This window comes from Eriocheir sinensis, chromosome 51 (genome assembly GCF_024679095.1).
Source record: "Eriocheir sinensis breed Jianghai 21 chromosome 51, ASM2467909v1, whole genome shotgun sequence".
NCBI classification, from domain to species: domain Eukaryota; kingdom Metazoa; phylum Arthropoda; class Malacostraca; order Decapoda; family Varunidae; genus Eriocheir; species Eriocheir sinensis.
In genome coordinates, this window is record NC_066559.1 from 11,143,568 (window position 1) to 11,163,193 (window position 19,626).

Genomic DNA, 19,626 nt, shown 5'->3' on the forward strand with positions numbered 1-19,626 from the left:
AAAGTCGAGGGTATAGCACAGAGAGATGGTAGTGTCCTAGGCAGAGGGATAAGGAGGGTAAGGCGAAGGTTCTGTACTAGGAAAGGAAAGATAAAGTACCGTATAGAGACGTGTGTGTGTGTGTGTGTGTGTGTGTGTGTGTGTGTGTGTGTGTTTGTTAGGCAAGGCAAGAAGGAACAAGTTATGAAAGAAGAGAAAGATAGATTACATTATAGAGAGCCAATATATACTAGCAAAAAACGAAGGTACAGGAAGTTAATATGTAAAGAGACAAGATTTAGATGGAAAGAAGAACCGTGTATGTTTCTGTGTGTGTGTGTGTGTGTGTGTGTGTGTGTGTGTGTGTGTGTGTGTGTGTGTGTGAGCGAGAGACAGTCGGGGCGGGCGAGGGCGTGGCCGCGGCGGGTGTCGGGACGCGGTGGTTGGGGCGGCCAGCTGAGGAACAGGACGGCCGGGAGAGTGACGCTGATGTCCCGGCCTTGCTAAGTGTTTATCAAGTGAGCGAGGCAATTAACCGGGGAGGGAGAGAAGAGGAGGAGGTTGAAGAGGAGGAGGAGGCGGGAATAGAAGCTGGAGGAAGAGGAGGAGGAGGAGAAATCAGAGAAAAAAAATAAGGAAGAGGAGGAAGAAGGACAAGGAGAAGGAGAAGAAGAGGAAGAGAGACAGAGAAAGAAAAGAAAAAGAAGAGAAGAAAAATGAGAAAGAAAGGATAAAAAAGAGCAAAGAAGAGGAAGAAGAAGAAGAAGAAGAAGAAGAAGGAGAAAAAAAAAAAACAAGAGGAAGAGGAAGAATGAATCAGAGAAGGAAAAGAGGAAGAAAAAAAAAAGAATAAAAGATAGAGAAAAAGAGAGAGATGGAGGAGAGGGGTTGAGGAGGCAGTGTAAGAGGACTGACTGACTGACTGACTGACTAAGGGTGACTGGGGACTGGGGGAAGGGGGTCTCGTAGGGGGGACTCAAAAAATCAATCAGTCCCCCTCGATGTGGCTGTCAGTGGAGTGGTATAATTGGGTGCGGTTCTAAAAGTGTGCGGTGTTTATGGTGGAAGATGGCATCGGAGGTCAGCTAATGGAGGAGGAGGAGGAGGAGGAAGGTGGGGGAGGGGGAGGGAAGAGGAAGGGGGGGATGAGAGTGTGTGTCTGTCTGTCTGTCTCGGTTTTTGTGCAGGAGGACGAGGAGGTAGAGGAGGAGGAGGAGGAGGAAGAGGAGGAAGAGGAGGAAGGGGATAGGCAAGAAAGACCTCGCCTCTCTGACGGATTGGTGAAGGGCAATGGGTTGAAGGGAAGAAGGAGGAGGAGGAGGAGGAGGAGGAGGAGGAGGAAGGGAGATGAAGAGAGGGAGAGTAAGAAGTAGTGTGCATAGGGAGGAAGGAAGGAAGGAAGGAAGGAAAGGGAATGGAAGGTTAGGTAAGGTAAGGTAAGGTAAGCTAAGGTAGATAATAGGTAAGGTTAGGTAAGGTAAGTTAAGGTAGATAATAGGTAAGGTTAGGTAAGGTAAGGTTAGGTAAGGTAAGAATTGAAGGAGAAAGAGAAAGACGAAAAAGGAAGTGTAAGGGAAGGAAGGTAAGGTAAGGTAAGGTAAGGTAAGGTCTTAATAAAGGGGTGACCTACTTCCCTTCGCTGGTGTTAATGGCAGAAGGGCAAGGAAGCATCGTGGTGGTGGTGGTGGTGGTAGTAGTAGTAGTAGTAGTAGTAGTAGTAGTAGTAGTAATAGTAGTAGTAGTAGTGGTGGTGGTGGTGGTGGTGGTTACCGGGAGGGCACAAAGGGCACTGGAGGTGATGAAGGGTGGGGAGGAGGAAGAGGAAGTGGAGGTGGAGATGGTGATGGTTACGAGGGGTGATAATGGTGGCCTGGGAGGAGGAGGAGGAGGAGGAGGAGGAAAAGAAGAAGAAGAAGAAAAAGACGAAAACGGAAGAGTAGGAGGAAGAAGAGGAGAAAGAAGAGGGGAAGGAAAGGAAAGAGGAGGAAAAGAATAAAGAGTAGGGGAACAAAATCCACAATCTTTTCCTCTCTCTTAACAGGTCTGGTCATAAGCCCTTCTAAGAGTACCCGGGGAAGCTGCCGTGATGACCAACTAACTGCATTCTGGAGAGGCATAGTTAGCTTGGTCTGGTCTTGAGTTAGTAGAAGGTGGAATAGAGCTCTTAATGTTCTGGATTCGGTTGGGAGAGGTCAATTTTGAGGACATTACATAGTGACTGGGAGGCCTTAGTGTGTGTGTGTGTGTGTGTGTGTGTGTGTGTGTGTGTGTGTGTGTGTGTGTGTGTGTGTGTGTTGTACGTAAAAACCATCCTGTCCTGTTGATCTGCACTGGAAAGCGTGTATTTACAAAGGCTATGGAATGCGGTTGCTATATTAGGTCAAGTTAGGTTAGGTTGGTTAGGCAAGGTATATGGCACAATTACACAGTGGTTGAGTCCTTAGCACGCGTGGTTAGACCTTCAAACATACAAGTCAGGCTGGAAGTTACATTAGATTAGGTTTGGTTGGGTCTACATGGTATAAGGTCGGTATTGTTAGACGCTCCCTTCTCTTGCATGCATCATTTCTAAAGGCAAAATAAGAGGTCAAACGCGTCTCCATGGGTGTTTCTTTACGTTCACGGTACAGAGGAAGGGTCAGACTACCACCGGGGTCATAAAACTACCCCTGGAAATGCCCGCAAATCCCACGAAAGCCTTGTTAAATGTATGCACTTGGGCGCCGGAATGTTTAAGAATATGACCCTAAAGCCCCGCGAGAGCTTACCAAGAGGTGTAAATCGAGGCGTCACTAACAGCTCTATATTGTGAGTTCTGACGCGCTCTGAGTCACCAAGAGAACAAGCCTGGTACTGCCCTGGGCGCATGGGGAGGGGGGCGTAGGGGGCTGTCGAGGAAGCTGTCAGCCGTCAGCCGTCACGCCCCCTCCCTCCACCCCTTCCCCCGTCCCCCCCAAGCCTGTCAGCCCGGCCCGTCAGCCCATAAACAGCCACAACACTAAGACTGACTTGTTTACCCTCGCCCGCCTGACAGTCGACAACACCCTCTCTTACCCGGCTCTTCTTCCACCACCTCCACCACCACCACCACCGATAACACCAACGCCCCTGCAACACCTCTTCATCACCACTACAGCGCCCTCTGAAAACCCCTAAAGCCATACAGACAGATAAAGAGTGTCTAGCCTAATGCCATGGACTCTTGAGGTAGCCTATTCTTGGACGCTTCCTTCCTTCTGCCTCTCATGTCAACTAATTCCAAAGGGCAAAGAGGAGGTTAAGCTGGTTCTCATGAGTGTTTGTTTAGGTTCATGGCGCAGAAGAAGGGTCAAACTACCACTAGGATCATAAAACTACCCCTGGAAATGACTCAAACCTCTACGAAAGCCTTCCTTCCTTCCGACTCTCTCGTCAACTATATCCAGAGGCCGCAAAGGAGGTTAAGCTGGTTCTAATGAGTGTTTGTTTAGGTTCATGGTGCAGAAGAAGGGTCAAACTACCACTAGGGTCATAAAACTACTCCCTATGGAAATGCCCACAACCCCAACGAAAGCCTTGTCAAATGTGTGTGTGCTGGAAGCCGGAATGTTGAAGAATATGACTCTCTTGAAGCCCTCCGAGCCAAATGCCGCAATCTTTCTAGCCAAACGCCGCAATCTTCCTAGCCCAATACCGCATTCTCCCAGCAGCATCCCACACATAAGCTCTAGGAAAGTATTCTCAGACGTTTCGACGCCTTAATCCATCTATATTATTTAGCTCTCGTAGAAGCAGTAGGGATTTCCAAGGGTGGTAGTTAGTTTTACAAGATCTCTACGCCATGAACAGGAAATAACATCAGAACATAAGAACGTAAGGAGTCTGCAGGAGGCCGATTACTCATGAAGATCCTCGGATGCATCTCCTCTGTTGCCTTCAAAAACTATCGTAACAAGAGTCCTAAGTTTGAGAATGTGAGTCCTGGGAAAGCCGGCCGAGCAGCGGTGACTCTAGCAGCCCCGCCCACCGCCTCGTGATCCCCTGACCCCAGATAAGCTGCCCCTAAGACGTCCAAAAAGGAGAGTTTAGGGAGAACACTAAAAACGGATGATGGCCCTTCTCTCTCTCTCTCTCTCTCTCTCTCTCTCTCCGGCTGTCGCGTTTTCCTCTCGTTTGGAGGTAACATTCTCGGAAATGTTGTGTTGATATTGCGTAGGAGAAGGAATAAGAGGGGGGGGGGGGGTAGGTTACTATATGAAGGGGCTAGGTTACTATATGAAGGGACTAGTTTAACTTTGTGGGGCGTTATGTTATTAAGAGGGGGCTAGGTTATCTTTTGAGGGGGCTAGTTTAAGTTTCTAAGGGGGGGCTAAGCTGTTTAAAGGGAGCTGGGACTAGCTTGCAATTTAAGGGGGTAGGCATCCATTTATGAGGTCTAGTTTATCTTTAAGAGGAGGGCTAATTACTCTCTCTCTCTCTCTCTCTCTCTCTCTCTCTCTCTCTCTCTCTCTCTCTCTCTCTCTCCATTCATCTACTCCTTCTTTCCTTCCTTCCTTTCTTTCTTTTTTCTCTATAATCATCTTCCTTATTTTCTTTTTCATTTTTTTCTTTCCTTTTTATCTCATCTTTATTTTACGTTTCTTTTTCCTTTCTTCTTTTTTTTTCAGTATAATTCTCTCTCTCTCTCTCTCTCTCTCTCTCTCTCTCTCTCTCTCTCAGGTGACCGGGGAGAGAGAGAGAGAGAGAGATAAGGGCGGGGTATAAATGGATGCAGCAAGTTCAGGAGGAATTTGTAGATGGCAACAAGATAGTCGGGCGCTCCGGGAGGTGAGGAGGAGGAGGAGGAGAAGGAGGAGAGTTGCCAGCCACCTCCTCTCCTGCCCTCTCTCCCTGATCTCTGTGTGTAGTACTGAAGCCCTGCCGTCGCCACCACCAGTACCCAGACCACGACCTTGCCTTGCCTTCTCTGGTTTGTTTCTTTCTTACCAACGGGGTTACAATACGAGGAAGGGAAGGAGAAGAAGGGAAGAGAAGTCGATTGGAATGAGAAAATTTATAATGATGGTTTGAAGTTCTAAAGAGAAATGAAGATAGGGAAGTAATGGAGTTGGTAAGGCTAAATAAGGATGGGTCAAAGTTATGAAAGGAGGAAGAAGGGGAAGAAAGAGGATAATGCCAATGGTAACGAGGAAGGGAAAGGAGAATAAAGAAGGGAGGAGGATAATTAGACGAAATAGTGATGGTTCGAGATTTCAAAAGAGAGGAGGAGAAGGAGAAGGAGGAAGAGGAGGAGGAAGAATGTAAATAAAGATAAGAATAACGGAGGAGAGGAGGAGTAAAGAAAGGAAGAAGAGGAAGAAGAGGAAGAAAGGAAGGAAGAAGAAAACGAACTCTAAGAAGAAGAAAAAGAAGAAGAAGAAGAAGAAGAAGAAGAAGGTCTCGAGAACCACCAAAGAGCGATCCTTCCTTCCTTCCTTCCTTCCTTCCCTAGACGAGACCTCACCACCACCACCACCACCATCACCACCACCATCACCACCACCACCGCCGCCGCCATCTTAAACCATCTCCAGGGGGCGGTGACCCCATCCCCTGCTCCCCTGTGTTATCGGTATACGAGCTTACAGTTGACCCCTGCCGGATAGGGAAGGGGAAGGGGAAAGGGGGGGCAGGGGAAGGGGGAGGGGGAGGTTAATTAGGAGAAGGTGAGCCGACAAAGGTAGAGTGACGCCAGCCTCCTCCTCCTCCTCTTCCTCTTCTTCTTCTTCTTCTTCTCTTCCTTCTCCAACTTCCTTAACCTTTATCCTTTTTCTCCTCTTTCTTCTCCTTCTCTTCTTCCCTTCCTTCTTCCTTCTTCCTCTTCTTATCCTTATTCTTATTCCTTACTCCTCCTCCTTCCTCCTCTTCCTCTTCTTCCTCAATCCTTTCTTCTCCTTTTCCTCCTCTTCCTCATCTTTTTCCCCTTATTCTCATTCCTTACTCCTCCTCTTCCTCTTCTTCTTCCTCAATCCTTTCTTCTCCTTTTCCTCCTCTTCTTCTTCTTCCTCCTTTTCTTCCTCAATCCTTTTCCTCCTCTTCCTCGTCTTCTTCCCCTTATTCTCATTCCTTACTCCTCCTCTTCCTCTTCTTCTTCCTCAATCCTTTCTTCTCCTTTTCCTCCTTTTCTTCCTCAATCCTTTTCCTCCTCTTCCTCGTCTTCTTCCCCCTTATTCTCTTCCTTCTTCGACTTCTACTTCTTATTCTCATTCCTCCTCCTCCTCCTCCTCCTCCTCCTCCTCCTCCCGGGCCGCAGGAACCCCCGTCGCTCCGTTATTTATCGCTTCCACCGCTGGCAGATTGTTAGGTTGAGGTCTCGTGGGCAAGCCTCCTCCTCCTCTTCCTTCTCCTCCTCCTCCTCCGCTGTCTTTGTCGGGGAGTCTGAGTCTGTGCAGGGCGCCCGACACACCGACACAGGTACACAGACACACAGGTACACACACCGTCGCTTGCACCTGTAGTCAGCAAGCTGCCATCCGTAAAGGTCCCCGCTCGGCCGTTACTGTCACGCGACGCTCATAAGAGTAATATTTAGAATTCGCTGACTGGGAGGAGCGGCGGGTATTAAGGCATCGAGCAGGAGGTCTCTATCGCGTGATTTGTTGGCTGAAAAGTCTGAGTTGCGGCCGAGGTGCGCGCGGGACCCACTGGCGAACGCTCACTCCGACCACTCCACCTCCGACCCTTCCCTCATGATCCTCGACTTCTCCACTCATTTCAGCGTCCTCCTCCACCTCCACCGCCAGGCACTACACCGGTAAAGGACCAGGGGAGGCTCAAAACACAGTGGAGATGAAGAGAGTGCGTGGAGAAGGCCGCAAAGTGGAGTGGTCGGCCGAACGGAGTCTGGTAAAGCGACGATGTATTGTGGGACGCGAGGCTGGGCGGCCGGGACCACCTTGCCCGACCTGCCATGCTGGTTCTATCTGCAGATAAAGCTATTAAAGAGATAAGCCGCGCCAGCACACTCGCATAGAGATTGCCCTTAATGCGGAGGCGGCGGCGGTGGTGGAGGGGTGGTGGGGGAGGTGGCCGAGGCGAGGGTCGTGCCGCAGAACTTCGTCGCCTTCCGCTGCGCTTCACTCCGCCGCGTCTCCATCGGCGGCCTCACCCCGAACAATACCCGGAGGAAAGCCATCAATTCCGCCTTCCCTCCACTCCTTCCCTCCTCCCTCCTTCTCTCTTTCTCTCCTTTACACCACCAGCTCGGCCACCCTCCCTCTCCCTTCTCTCTCTGCCCTCCCTCTCTCTCCTTCCTCCCGGGCCGGTCCAGCGGAGGTATGCGGGGCTAAAAGAGTTGTTAGGTGGGCGTCGCTCGCCGGCCCAGCAGCAGGAGACACACAGGACCCGCTGCCGCCTGCCTCCACACGCCCGCACTCTCCTTTCTCACCACTCACACACCCTTGCCGACGACTCACACCTCCCTCACACCCTACCCTTACCATAGCATCTCAGGACCACCACAGCACCCTCACACACTCTTCCTTAGCACCCGAACTCTCCTTTCTCACCTCGCGGACCACTCACACCTCCCTCACACCCTTACCATAGCATCTCAGGACCACCACAGCACCCTCACACACCCTTCCTTAGCACCCGAACTCTCCTTTCTCACCCAGCGGACCACTCACATACCCTTGCCGACGATTCGTACCTCGCTCACACCCTACCCTCAGCCCCTCACACATACTTACCAGCCTCTTACACCTCCCTTACACCCCAACAGCTCCCACACACGCCCTTACCAGCACCTAGCGGCCCCCTCACATCTCCTTACCAGAATCTCTCGACCACCTCACCAGCGACTCATACCTTCCTCACACCCTGCCCTCAGCCCCTCACACCCTTACTGCAGAACCCTAACACCCTTCCCTTACCATTCCAACACCCTCACACACCCTTCTATCCTCCAAAACACCCTCACGCACCCTTACCTGACTCGCACCTCGGCCACAAGACACTCACATCCTACCTCCAGCATCTCACACTTCCCTTACGGCCTACCAGCACCCCCCACAATACCCTCTCGGCATGCACACACCCTTCTTTCAGCACCTCACACCAACCTTACCTCCACGACACCCTCAGATCATCCTCATATCCCTCCCCCTGTTACCGTTTTCTCTTCATTTCCTTCCGTCACACCCTGCATATCCTCCCTTCCTCACAGCTCTTCCTCGCCCTCAAGCAGCTTCCCCTGACACCCTTCCTTCTACCTCTCCCTCATCCTCCTTCTCATGTCTCCCTCTCCGTTAAGCAGCTTCCCCTGACATCCTACATATCCTCCCTTCCTTACACCTCTCCCTCACCGTTAAGCAGCTTCCCCCCGACACATAGCACCTCTATCTTATGCACATACTACCTTCTTTCTTTCCCTCATCTTCCACCTCTCCGTCCTTCCTACCTTTTTTTTTTACCCATCCTCTTGCACCTCTCCCTCACACCCTTCTACACATTCTTCCACGCATATGCTCCCTTCTTCTTCTTCCATCTCTCTTCCACATCCCTCCTCCACACTGTTTCATGCCCTCTTCTTTCATACCCTCGTCCACCTCTCGTCTCCCCTTCCACATCCCTTCAGTACCGTTCCACAACACACGCATCCATCCACCCACGCCTCCATATCCTCCCTTCCACCAATATATCTTCCACATTAATCCACTAATCCTTTTTTTTTTTACTTTTTCTTTTCCTTTTGAGAGAGAGAGAGAGAGAGAGAGAAGGGGGGGAGCTCCTTTGTGCTAATTGGCTATTCAGTGGCCGTCTCTCCTCGTGATTGGTCGCCTCTAATTCAGTAATCTATGGCCCGGGAGGAGGAGGAGGAGGAGGAGGAGGAGGAGGAGAGAGGGGGTAGGGGGGTTGACTGACTAAGAGTACACCCCCCTCTCCTCCTCCTCCTTCTTCTTCTTCTTCCTCTTCTTCTTCCTCCTCCTCCTCCTCCTCCTCCTCCTCCTATTCACTTTTACCTGTGTGCGCGTCCGAGGCTGTTTGTTAATTAAGGTATTCTCTCTCTCTCTCTCTCTCTCTCTCTCTCTCTCTCTCTCTCTCTCTCTTTCATTTTCTTCCCCTTCTTCCTTTTCCCCTTCTAACTCCCCTTCTTCACTGCCATCTATCAATTTCTCCTCCCCTTTCCTCTCCCTTTCATCAACCCTTCCTCTTCCTCCTTTCCTTCCTCTCCCCTTTCACCCAGACACCCATGACTCTCTCCCACCTCCTCTCCTATCCTCTTCCCCTATCTTCAGTACACACCAGTTACCTTCATCCAGTCTATCCCTTTCTCCTACCTTTATTTTCCTTCCAATTCCCTCTTCCTCTTTCCCCAATCCTTCTTCCGCCTTACCCATTCAGTTTAACCTATTACCAATCCTTTCCTTCCCTTCCCTTACCTACCCTAAGCCTATTTTACATTGCTACCCTTTCCTTCCCTTCCCTTCCCCATACTAACCCTCCCCTCTTAATTCTACCCCTTTCTTTCCCTCCTCCCTTTCTGCCCATCCTTCCCTTCCCTAACCTACCCTAAGCCTCCCTATTTTAACTTGCTATCCTTCCCTTCCCCATACTAGCCCTCCCCTCTTAATTCTACCCCTTTCTTTCCCTCCTCCCTTCCTCCCCATCCTTCCCTTCCCTAACCCTCCCTATTTTAACTTGCTACCCTAACCTTCCCTTCCCTACCCTTCCCTTCCCCATACTAACCCTCCCCTCTTAATTCTACCCCTTTCTTTCCCTCCTCCCTTCCTCCCCATCCTTTCCTTCCCTAACCTACCCTAACCCTCCCTATTTCACCTTGCTACCCTTCCCTTTCCTTCCCTTCCCTTCCCTTCTCCTCCCCATACTAAATCTAACCTTTTCTTTCCCTCCCTTTTCCCTTCTCTCCTCACCGCTTACCCTAATATTCCCCATTCAAATATATTACCCTTTCCTTTCCTTCCTCTCCTTTCCTATTTCTTCTTCTTCTTCTTCTTCTTCTTCTTCTTCTCCTTTTCGTCACCCCTACTCAAGTGACCTTCCTTCCTCTCCCTACCTATCCACTCTCTCCCCATCCTCCTCCTCCTCCTCCTCCTCCTCCTCCCCAATCTATCAACCAACACCCTTCGCTTCCTCCTCCTCCTCCTCCTCCTTTCCTTCTCATCATTTCCCTGTTACATCCTTCTTTCCTCCTCCTCCTCTCTCTCTGATGACCTCGAAAGTCTCTCTTCCTTCCTTTTTCCTTTAATTTTTCCTTTTATCTTTTCATTCTTTCTCTTTCTTTCTTTCTTTTTTTTTACCATCTTCCTTAATATTCTTCTCCTCCTCCTCCTTTTTTTTTTTTGGTCCTACGTCTTCTTCTTCTTCTTCTTCTTCTTCCTCCTCCTCCTCCTCCTCCTCCTCCTCCTCCCCTTCATCTCCATAGCCTGTTTCTACGATGCCATCCTCCACTATCTCGATCTCTCCCTCATCTCCCATTCCTTACCTCCTCCTCCTCCTCCTCCTCCCTCCCTCCCTTCCCTCCTTAACTAGACACTGCCCTTACCTCTCTCCCTCCTCCTCCTCCTCCTCCTCCTCATTCTTATCTTCATCTCCCTTATTTTCCATTCCTTACGTCTCTCTCTCTCTCTCTCTCTCTCTCTCTCTCTCTCCACGCACCCTTCCTCCTCCTCCTCCTCCTCTTCTTTCTCCTCCTCCTTCCTTTCATTACTATTTCTTTTCTCTCTACAGTTTCTTAATCTCTCTCTCTCTCTCTCTCTCTCTCTCTCTCTCTCTCTCTCTCTCTCATCAAGATACTTCTAACCCTTCTTCCCACACTCCTCCTCCTCCTCCTCCTCCTCTTCCTTCACTCACTCCTTAGTTCCCTCCTCAACAAGATGCTATGACCCTCCTCCTCCTCCTCCTCCTCCTCCTCCTCCTCCTCCTCTTTCCGTCACTCTCCACCTCTCTCTCGCTCCCTTTGCTCTTTCTGTGTTTATCTCTCTCTTTTTTTTTTTTTTTTGCTGTCCTTGATAATGTCTCTATCATCTTCCTCCTCCTCCTCCTCCTCCTCCTCTTCTTCTTCTTCTGGAAACCTGGAAACATTGAGCTGCAGGCACCATCAAGAGTGTTGGCTCATTACGAGGGTGGTGGTATAAATCTGCTCGACAGCCACTTGGGGACCGTAGAGGAGATGACAGCACCTCGGTATTAAGTGTACTCCCGACGCAACGAAATGACGGTCGATGCGATTTCTGAAGGAGTTGACGGTATTCGCATTTCTAACATAACTGACATCTCTTTCGGCCACCTCTTCGGATTACAGGAGCAGCGAGTAGCGGGCTTTTTCTTATTGTTGTTTCCTTTTTTGTGTGCCCTTGTGCTGTCTCCTATGCTGTAAAAATAAATTAGTACTTCTGAGGGGAGGTTGTTCCAGTGGCGGATGACTCGGTGTAAAAAGAAACTCCTGGTAATGTCTGTGCAAAATCGCCTCGCTGGAATGGGTAAACCGTTATTTCGAGTTCTTGAGTTGGTTTGGAGTTGAAAGAGCTTGGCGTGATCGACGATACTGATCTTTTGCAGGTTCTTAACAACTTGAATCATGTCCCATCGTAGGGGTCTTTTCTGCTGTGTAAAGAGATTGAGTCGCCTGAGTCGCTCCTCGTACGGTTGAGCCCTTAAGATAACAATTCTTCCAATCCATCCATCTGTCCTTCATCCTCCTCTCCCTCTTCCTAATCTTCATTCTTCTTCTCCTCCTCATATCCTCCTCTTCCTTTCCTCCTTAGTTCCCTCCTCAACAAGATAATATAACCCTCCTCCTCCTCCTCCTCCTTCTCCTTCTCCTCCTCCTCTTCCTCCTGCCCCTCATATCCTCCTCTTCCTTCCCTCCTTAGTTCCCTCCTCAACGATACTACCCTCCCCTCCTCCTCCTCCTCCTCGTCCAGCTCGTAAATATCACTTCAGAAACACAATCAGGGACGCAACACAAACTTCCGCCGCCACGCCTCCGCCAAGTGGCCGAGGAGGAGGAGGAACAAGAGCCCTCAGTGACCCTCGAAGTGCCTAGGAGGAGGGGAGGAGGAGGAGGTGGAGGGGGAGGTGGGGGAGGAGGAGGAGGAGTGAAGTGGGCTTGTGTGGCTAAAGGATTGATGAGGGTGGTGGTGGAGGAGGAGAAGGAGGAGGAGGTGTGGATGGAGATGGATGCGATGTGGTAGTGGTGGTGACGGTGGTGGTGGTGGGGGGATGTGACGAAGGAAGAAGAAGGAAGAAGAAGAAGAAGAAGAAGAAGAGGAAGATGGTGATGATGATATTGAACAAGTGGAGGAGGAGGAGGAGGAGGACAAAGAGGCTGTATAGGACGAGGAAGAAGGAAGACAGATGGATGAATGGATAACAAAGAAGAAGAAGAAGAAAAAGAAGGAAAAAGATGAACAAGAACAAGAGGATGAAGAAGACGAAGAAGAACAAAAACAAAAACAAGAAGAAGAAGAAGAAGAAAATTAAGATGACAGAAACATCAACCAAAAATAAAGACAAAGAGGAGTAAAGGAGAAGTCAAGAAGAGAGAGAGAGAGAGGGAGAGAGAAGTGGAGAGTGACGGAAGGAGGAGGAGGAGGAGGAGGAGGAGGCTCGTCGTGAATGGGTGTCTTGAGCTCCCTGACAGGCGTGAGAGGCGATAGTTTAGTGAGCTTAACCGGGAGCCCTTAGGAGAGAGAGAGCTTCAGGGAGGAGGAGGAGGAGGAGGAGGCTTCACTCTCATCATCTCCATCCCCATCATCAGCCAAGACTACCCCCCCCCCTCTCTCTCTCTCTCTCTCTCTCTCTCTCTCTCTCTCTCTCTCTCTCTCTCTCTCTCGGGGCGCCGTCACACTCGGGGCAGCGCGAACACATTCACCGTTCAGGTCACTCACGGAACGCCCCCCGGGGAAGCGTGACGCAGGGGGGCACGGGTGGGGAGATAGGGGGGAGAGGAAGGGGAGGGAGGAGGAAAGAGGGGAGGAGGAGGAGGTTTTGTAGGAGTGGTAGGAAGAAGAAGGGAAAGGGGGCTGGAGGAGGAGGAGGGAAAAAAAAGAATAGTTGAGGGAAGACGAGGAAGAGAGAGAGGAGGAGGAGGAGGAAAGAGGAGGTGGAAGGGATGGATGCAGTGAAGGAGGAGGAGGAGGAGGAGGAGGAAGAAAAGAAATGAAGATGCTTGATAGAGGAGACAAATGATGGGAAAATGAATTCGGTGAGAAGAATGAATTTAAGAAGTATAGAGAAAGGAAGGAGTAAGAGAGGAGGAGGAGGAGGAGGAGGAGGAGGAGGAGGAGGAAAATGGAAACAAATGATAAAGCGTCTGAACGGGGCGAGAAATGATGGGAAAATAAATTCGCTGGGAAGAAACAATTTAACGAAGACGAGAAATTATGATGAAGGAAAAGAAAGGAAGAAAATGATGGAAGGAAGTACAGGAGGAGGAGGAGGAGGAGGAGGAATGAAAACAAGTGATAAAAATGAAGCAAGAAAATAATGAAGGGAAAATGAATTACCCAAGACGAGAATAAGGATGATTAAGGACTCAAACAATTAAACCTGCATTCTCTAGCAAGGCGAAGGGTGCGTGGAGACATGATCGAGGCTTATAAATGGATGAAGGGCTTTAATAAGGGGGATATTCATAAGGTTCTGTTGGTAAGAGAACCGGGTAGGACACGAAGTAAGATGATTCAGGGGTTGAGAAACTTGCCATACGAAGAAAGACTCAAACAGTTAAACTTGCATTCTCTAGCAAGGCGAAGGGTGCGTGGAGACATGATCGAGGTTTATAAATGGATGAAGGGCTTTAATAAGGGGGATATTCATAAGGTTCTGTTGGTAGGAGAACCGGGTAGGACACGAAGTAATGGGTTTAAACTGGATAACTTCAGATTCAACAGGGACATAGGCAAAAATTGGTTTACTGACGGAGTGGTGGATGAGTGGAATAGGCTTAGCAGTCATGTGGTGAGTGCCAATACAATAGTCACATTCAAAAATAGATTAGATAGATTTATGGACAGTGATGCTAGGTGGGGTTAGGTTCACGGGAGATTAGGTTCACGGGAGCTGCCTTGTACAAGTCTACCGGCCTCTTGCAGACTCCTATATTCTTAAGAAAGAGGAGGAGGAGAACGAGAGAGAGGAAGAGAAGGAAGGAGTGAACAGGAAGAGGAAAATGAAAACAAATACAACACGTTTGAGCGAAGGAGAGAAAATTGATGAGAAAACGGAGTCGATAAGGAGAAAGAATGATTATGATAGAGGAGAAGGAAGAGGAAGAAGAGGAGGAAGTTGTGAAGCAGGAGGAAGAGGAATGAAAACAAATGATAAAGATTTGAACAAGGAGCGAAATGATGGGAAAATGAATTCACTAAGAAGAGCAGAAATAGAGATGGTAAATGAGGAGGAGGAGGAAGATGAAGAGAAGGAAGTATAAGGAAAAGGAGTCGCGGGAGGAACAGGAAAACAAATGACAAACGCTAAGAGGAGGAGAATAATGATAAAAGGGGAGGAATAAGAGAAGGAAGTATAAGGGAAAGGAGTCGCGGGAGGAACAGGAAAACAAATGACAAACGCTACGAGGAGGAGAATAATGATAAAAGGAGAGGAGGAGGAGGAAGAGAAGGAAGTATAAGGGAAAGGAGTCGCAGGAGGAACAGGAAAAAACAAATGACAAACGCTAAGACGAGGAGAATAATGATAAAAGGGGAGGAGGAAGAGAAGGAAGTATAAGGGAAAGAAGTCGCAGGAGGAACAGGAAAACAAATGAAAAACGCTACGAGGAGAATAATGATAAATGAGGAGGAGGAGGAAGAGAAGGAAGTATAAGGGAAAGGAGTCGCGGGAGGAACAGGAAAACAAATGACAAACGCTACGAGGAGAATAATGATAAAAGGGGAGGAGGAGGAGGAAGAGAAGGAAGTATAAGGGAAAGAAGTCGCAGGAGGAACAGGAAAAAACAAATGACAAACGCTAAGAAGAGGAGAATAATGATAAAAGGGGGAGGAGGAGGAGGAGGAAGAAGAGGAGGAAGTATAAGGGAAAGGAGTCGCGGGAGGAACAGAAAAACAAAGGACAAACGCTACGAAGAGAATAATGATAAAAGGGGAGGAGGAAGAGAAGGAAGTATAAGGGAAAGAAGTCGCAGGAGGAACAGGAAAAAACAAATGACAAACGCTAAGAAGAGGAGAATAATGATAAAAGGGGAGGAATAAGAGAAGGAAGTGTAAGGGAAAGGAGTCGCGGGAGGAACAGGAAAACAAATGACAAACGCTAAGAAGAGGAGAATAATGATAAAAGGGGAGGAGGAGGAGGAGGATGAGAGAAAGAAGTAGGGGGAAAAGGAGCATGAGAAGGAGGAGGACAATGAAAACAAATGATAGGGCGTTTGAACAAAGAGGAAAATGGTGGGAAAATGAATTCACTGAGAAGAAACGATTTCGAGAAGAGGTGATTGTGATGATGATGGAGGAGGAGGAGGAAGAGGAGGAGCAGGTAGAGAGGTGAACAACAGGAAAATGACAGAGGAGGATAATAAGAAAAGAAAAAAAAACAAAAGTAGAAAATAAACAATGGGATAAAGAAAGCATTGAACTCAGCAAAGAAGAGCGAGGAAAAAATTTAACAGGAATAGTTTTGGGTCAGCTAAAGAGAATCAAATCACAAGGTAAGGACATTGAGCTCAGCAAAGGAGAGAGAAAGGAATTAATAGGAATAGTTTTGGGTCTGCTAAAGAGAATCAAATCACAAGGTAAGGACATTGAGCTCAGCAGAGAGAAAATAATTAATAGGAATGGCTTTGAGTGTGCTAAAGAGAATCGAATCAACAGCTCAGCAAATAAGAGAGAGGAAAGGAATCAATAGGAATGGTTTTGGGTCTGCTGCTCAGCAGAGAGAAAAGAATCAATAGGAATGGTTTTGAGTGTGCTAAAGAGAATCGAATCAACAGCTCAGCAAGGAAGAGAGAGGAAAGGAATCAATAGGAATGGTTTTGAGTGTGCTAAAGAGAATCGAATCAACAGCTCAGCAAGGAAGAGAGAGGAAAGGAATCAATAGGAATGGTTTTGAGTGTGCTAAAGAGAATCAAATCACCAGTTAAGGACATCAAACCTTATATAGGAGAAATAATTGCTCGAACAACACTATTTCTTAACTAGTGACGCCTATACGCATTCACAAGGAAATGGCAGTAGTGTTAGATACAGAGATGAAAGAATTATAAAAAAAATTAGAAAGATATATAACGGATGACCCAAAGAGTATATGGCAAGGTTAATTTAAGAAAGGGAGTTAAGTTACGAGGTGATATTTTTGTTGATAATTATAAAAAGGAGAAAGTAATGGTGATCATGGAAGTGATGATGATAATGATGATGATGGTGATGATGAAGTTTTATAGGCAGAAGTAAATTAGTAGGGAGAAGAAAATGAAGGAAAAGATGATGACGATGATGCTCGTGAAAGAGAAGAGGAAGACAATAAACGAAGTAGAAGATGAAGAAAAAGAAGAAAATAATAGAAGCAGAAAAAGAAGAAAAGGAAGAAAACATCACCACCACCACCACCACCAACAACAACAACAACAATAAAAACAACAAGACAAAGAAGAACGCGAAACTCCCTCCCCCTGTCTGTCTTGAACCAGCGTGTGACGGGTATTGGACGCGTCACGCCACCTAACTGAGACCCTTTTGCCGGCTTGATTACTCTCTCTCTCTCTCTCTCTCTCTCTCTCTCTCTCTCTTCTTTTATTGCCACCACAAAATTTCTCCATATACTAAGCCTCTTCTCTTCTCCTTTCTCTCCTCTTCTCTTCTCTCTCTTATTTTCTTCTGCAGTTTCTTCGTCTTTCCTTCTCTTCCCTTCTTCCTCCAACTCCCCTCTCTCTCCCCTCCTCTCCTCTCCTCTTCTCTTCTCTTATTTTCTTTTTCCAGTTTCTTTGTCTTTCCTTCTCTTCCCTTCTTCCTCCAACACCCCTCTCTCTCCTCTCCTCTTCTCTTCTTTTCCTTCTTCCTCTTCCTCCAACTCCCCTCTCTCTCCCTCCTCCCTCCCCTCATCTCCTCTCCTCTCCTCTCTCTCACTGATGAAGAGAGAGAAAAAGCTTAAGATGTATCGGAGGAAAAGAAGAGGAGGAGGGAAGCAGAAATGGGACCAAATGAGATGCTGGAAAAATGAAACAAGAAATGAACGGAAAATAAGAAAAGAATATTGAAGAAAAAGAAGAAAAAAAGAAGAAAAGGTGGAGTTGGAGAAAAAGGGAAGGAGTGAGTAAGCGATTGAGGGTTGAGCAAGGATGATGATGATGATGAGGAGGAGGAGGAGATTATAAGAGATGTAGCAATAGAAGGAGAAAATGGGTGCAAAGAACCGCCCTGTTACACACACACACACACACACACACACACACACACACACACACACATCATTTGAAAACATGATTATAGTAAGCTGTTTGCATTACGGATTCTCTCTCTCTCTCTCTCTCTCTCTCTCTCTCTCTCTCTCTCTCTCTCTCCATATGTAAACACTGGCTTTGTAATCTCTATGTGTGTGTAGCAAAGGCGATGTGTTGAGTAAGGCGGCGGCGGCGGCAGTGGCGGGGCTCGAACTAAGGGTACCCCCCTCCGCTGAGTCGCCCCACCCAGCCACTCAGCCACCCCCCTCGCCCGGCCTGTCTTTAGCGCTGAAATATGGCTCACAACGTTGACTCCTTATAATTTTCGTACATAAATTTCAGAGTGGTACATACTGGTTCTGGGGTGGTGTGTGTGTGTGTGTACGTGTGTGTGTGTGTGTGTGTGTGTGTGTGTGTAAAACTGGTAGTGTGAATGAGATAGATGGATGGATGGATAGATAGATAGATAGATAGAGATGATAAAGAAGAAATAAAATGATAAAGAAGGGAGGAAGGAGGAAGAGGAAGAGGAGGTGGAAGAAGAAGAAGAGGAGGAGGAGGAGAAGGAAAAGGAAGAAAAGATGAGGAAGCAGGGACTGAAGGAAGGAGACAAGAGAGAGGAGGAAGGAGGAGAGAAGAAGAAGAAGAAGAAGAAGAAGAAGAAGAAGAAGAAGAAGGACAGAAGAGAGACATCCATCAGCGTGTCTTTTCCACATAACATCCTTAAGACCTCACTAGAACCATCTACTTCGTCCGTCAATTCTTCCTGTCATCTACTTTTCCTTCCCGTCATCCATTAGTCTTTTCAGTCATCTATACTTCCCACTCACCAAGAGGCATCAAAGCGTCTTATCCGCGACACACGCACGAGTGGATTATAAACAAACTCAAACAGGAGCGCTGGCAAGGGGAAGGGACAGACTCAAGCAATGATAAGCGAGCAGGGAAGAGACTCAGCGAAATCTGCGTTAGGAAGGGAATTGGGATCACAGGGTAGGATCGAGTGCCGTAGAGACGTATAGGGAAGGGAATTGGCAGGACAGAAAAGGATCAAGCACCGTTTTAATGCTGCAGGAAACATACATATGGCGAAATCTGGGTCAGGAAGGGAATTGGGAGCACAGGGTAGGATCGAGTGCCGTGGAGACGCATAGGGAAGAGAATTGGCAGCATCGAGAAGGATCGAACACCGTTTAAATCACACTGGAAACTCACACATGGCAAAATTCAGGTCGAGAAAGGTATTGGAGGTCCACAGAAGGATCGAACACCATAGACACGCATAAGGGATATAAACTACAGGTAATATACGGGTTAGGAAGGGGATTAGCATCACAGAGAAGGATCGAACACCGTTTAAATCACACTGGAAACTCACACATGGCAAAATTAGGGTCGAGAAAGGTATTAGAGGTACAGAGAAAGATTGAACACTGTAAACACGCATAGGAGACATAAACAACAGGGAAAATTAGGGTCAAGAGGGGAACTGAGAGCGTAAAGGAAAGATCAAGCAATGTCAAGCCCGCAGGGAGCACTCAAAGCGATATCTGGCGCAGGGAGGGCAGGGCGGGACAAGGAAGGTTCTGAACGCCGTATAATCGAGTGTTTGAGGAGCAATAAACAAACTTGGATGCGATGGTCTCCCCTCCTCCTCCTTATACCCGATTTACAGCACATGAAGGGGAGGAGAGTCAAGAGTGAGTGAGTGAGTGAGTGAGTGAGTGTGTTAGAGGGACGTGATAAGGTGCATAACATAAGATTAGGAGAACGAACATAACACAAGAAGAACATTAGAAGAACGTACCTGAGAATAGCATAACATAACATGACAAGAACGTGCATAGAAGAAACAAGCATAAGAAACAGAAATAACATAAATATAAGAATAACATAACATGAGAAAATAAGAGGAGAAACGTAACATAACATAAGATCATCAAAAGAACGTGCGTAACATAACATAACATTAAGAAAGTATAGAACATAAGACTACCATAGAATTAGAACATAAGAGGAAGAACATGACACAGCATAAGGCTACCATAACATAACATAACAAAAAATAAGAACATAAAAATAACATAGCATCAGAAAATAAGAAGAAAAAGAACGTAACAGCATAAGACCACCATAACATAACATAACATAAAAACATCAGAATCACCTGTACATTGCAAGCCCCTCCTCACGTACACCAAGGTCACCGGGTAAGTTCAAGGACAGCGGAAGTGGGCCATTAATATAAACACCGCCACCCCTTGAACGCGGGA

The 19,626-nt window shown here is 47.7% G+C and overlaps 1 protein-coding gene across 3 annotated transcripts in view; it reads right to left on the bottom strand.

Annotated features, from left to right (window-relative positions):
• LOC126982736 (transcriptional activator cubitus interruptus-like) overlaps positions 1-19,626 on the bottom strand; it is a 226,680-nt gene that overhangs the window by 61,406 nt on the left and 145,648 nt on the right. The window lies entirely within an intron of this gene.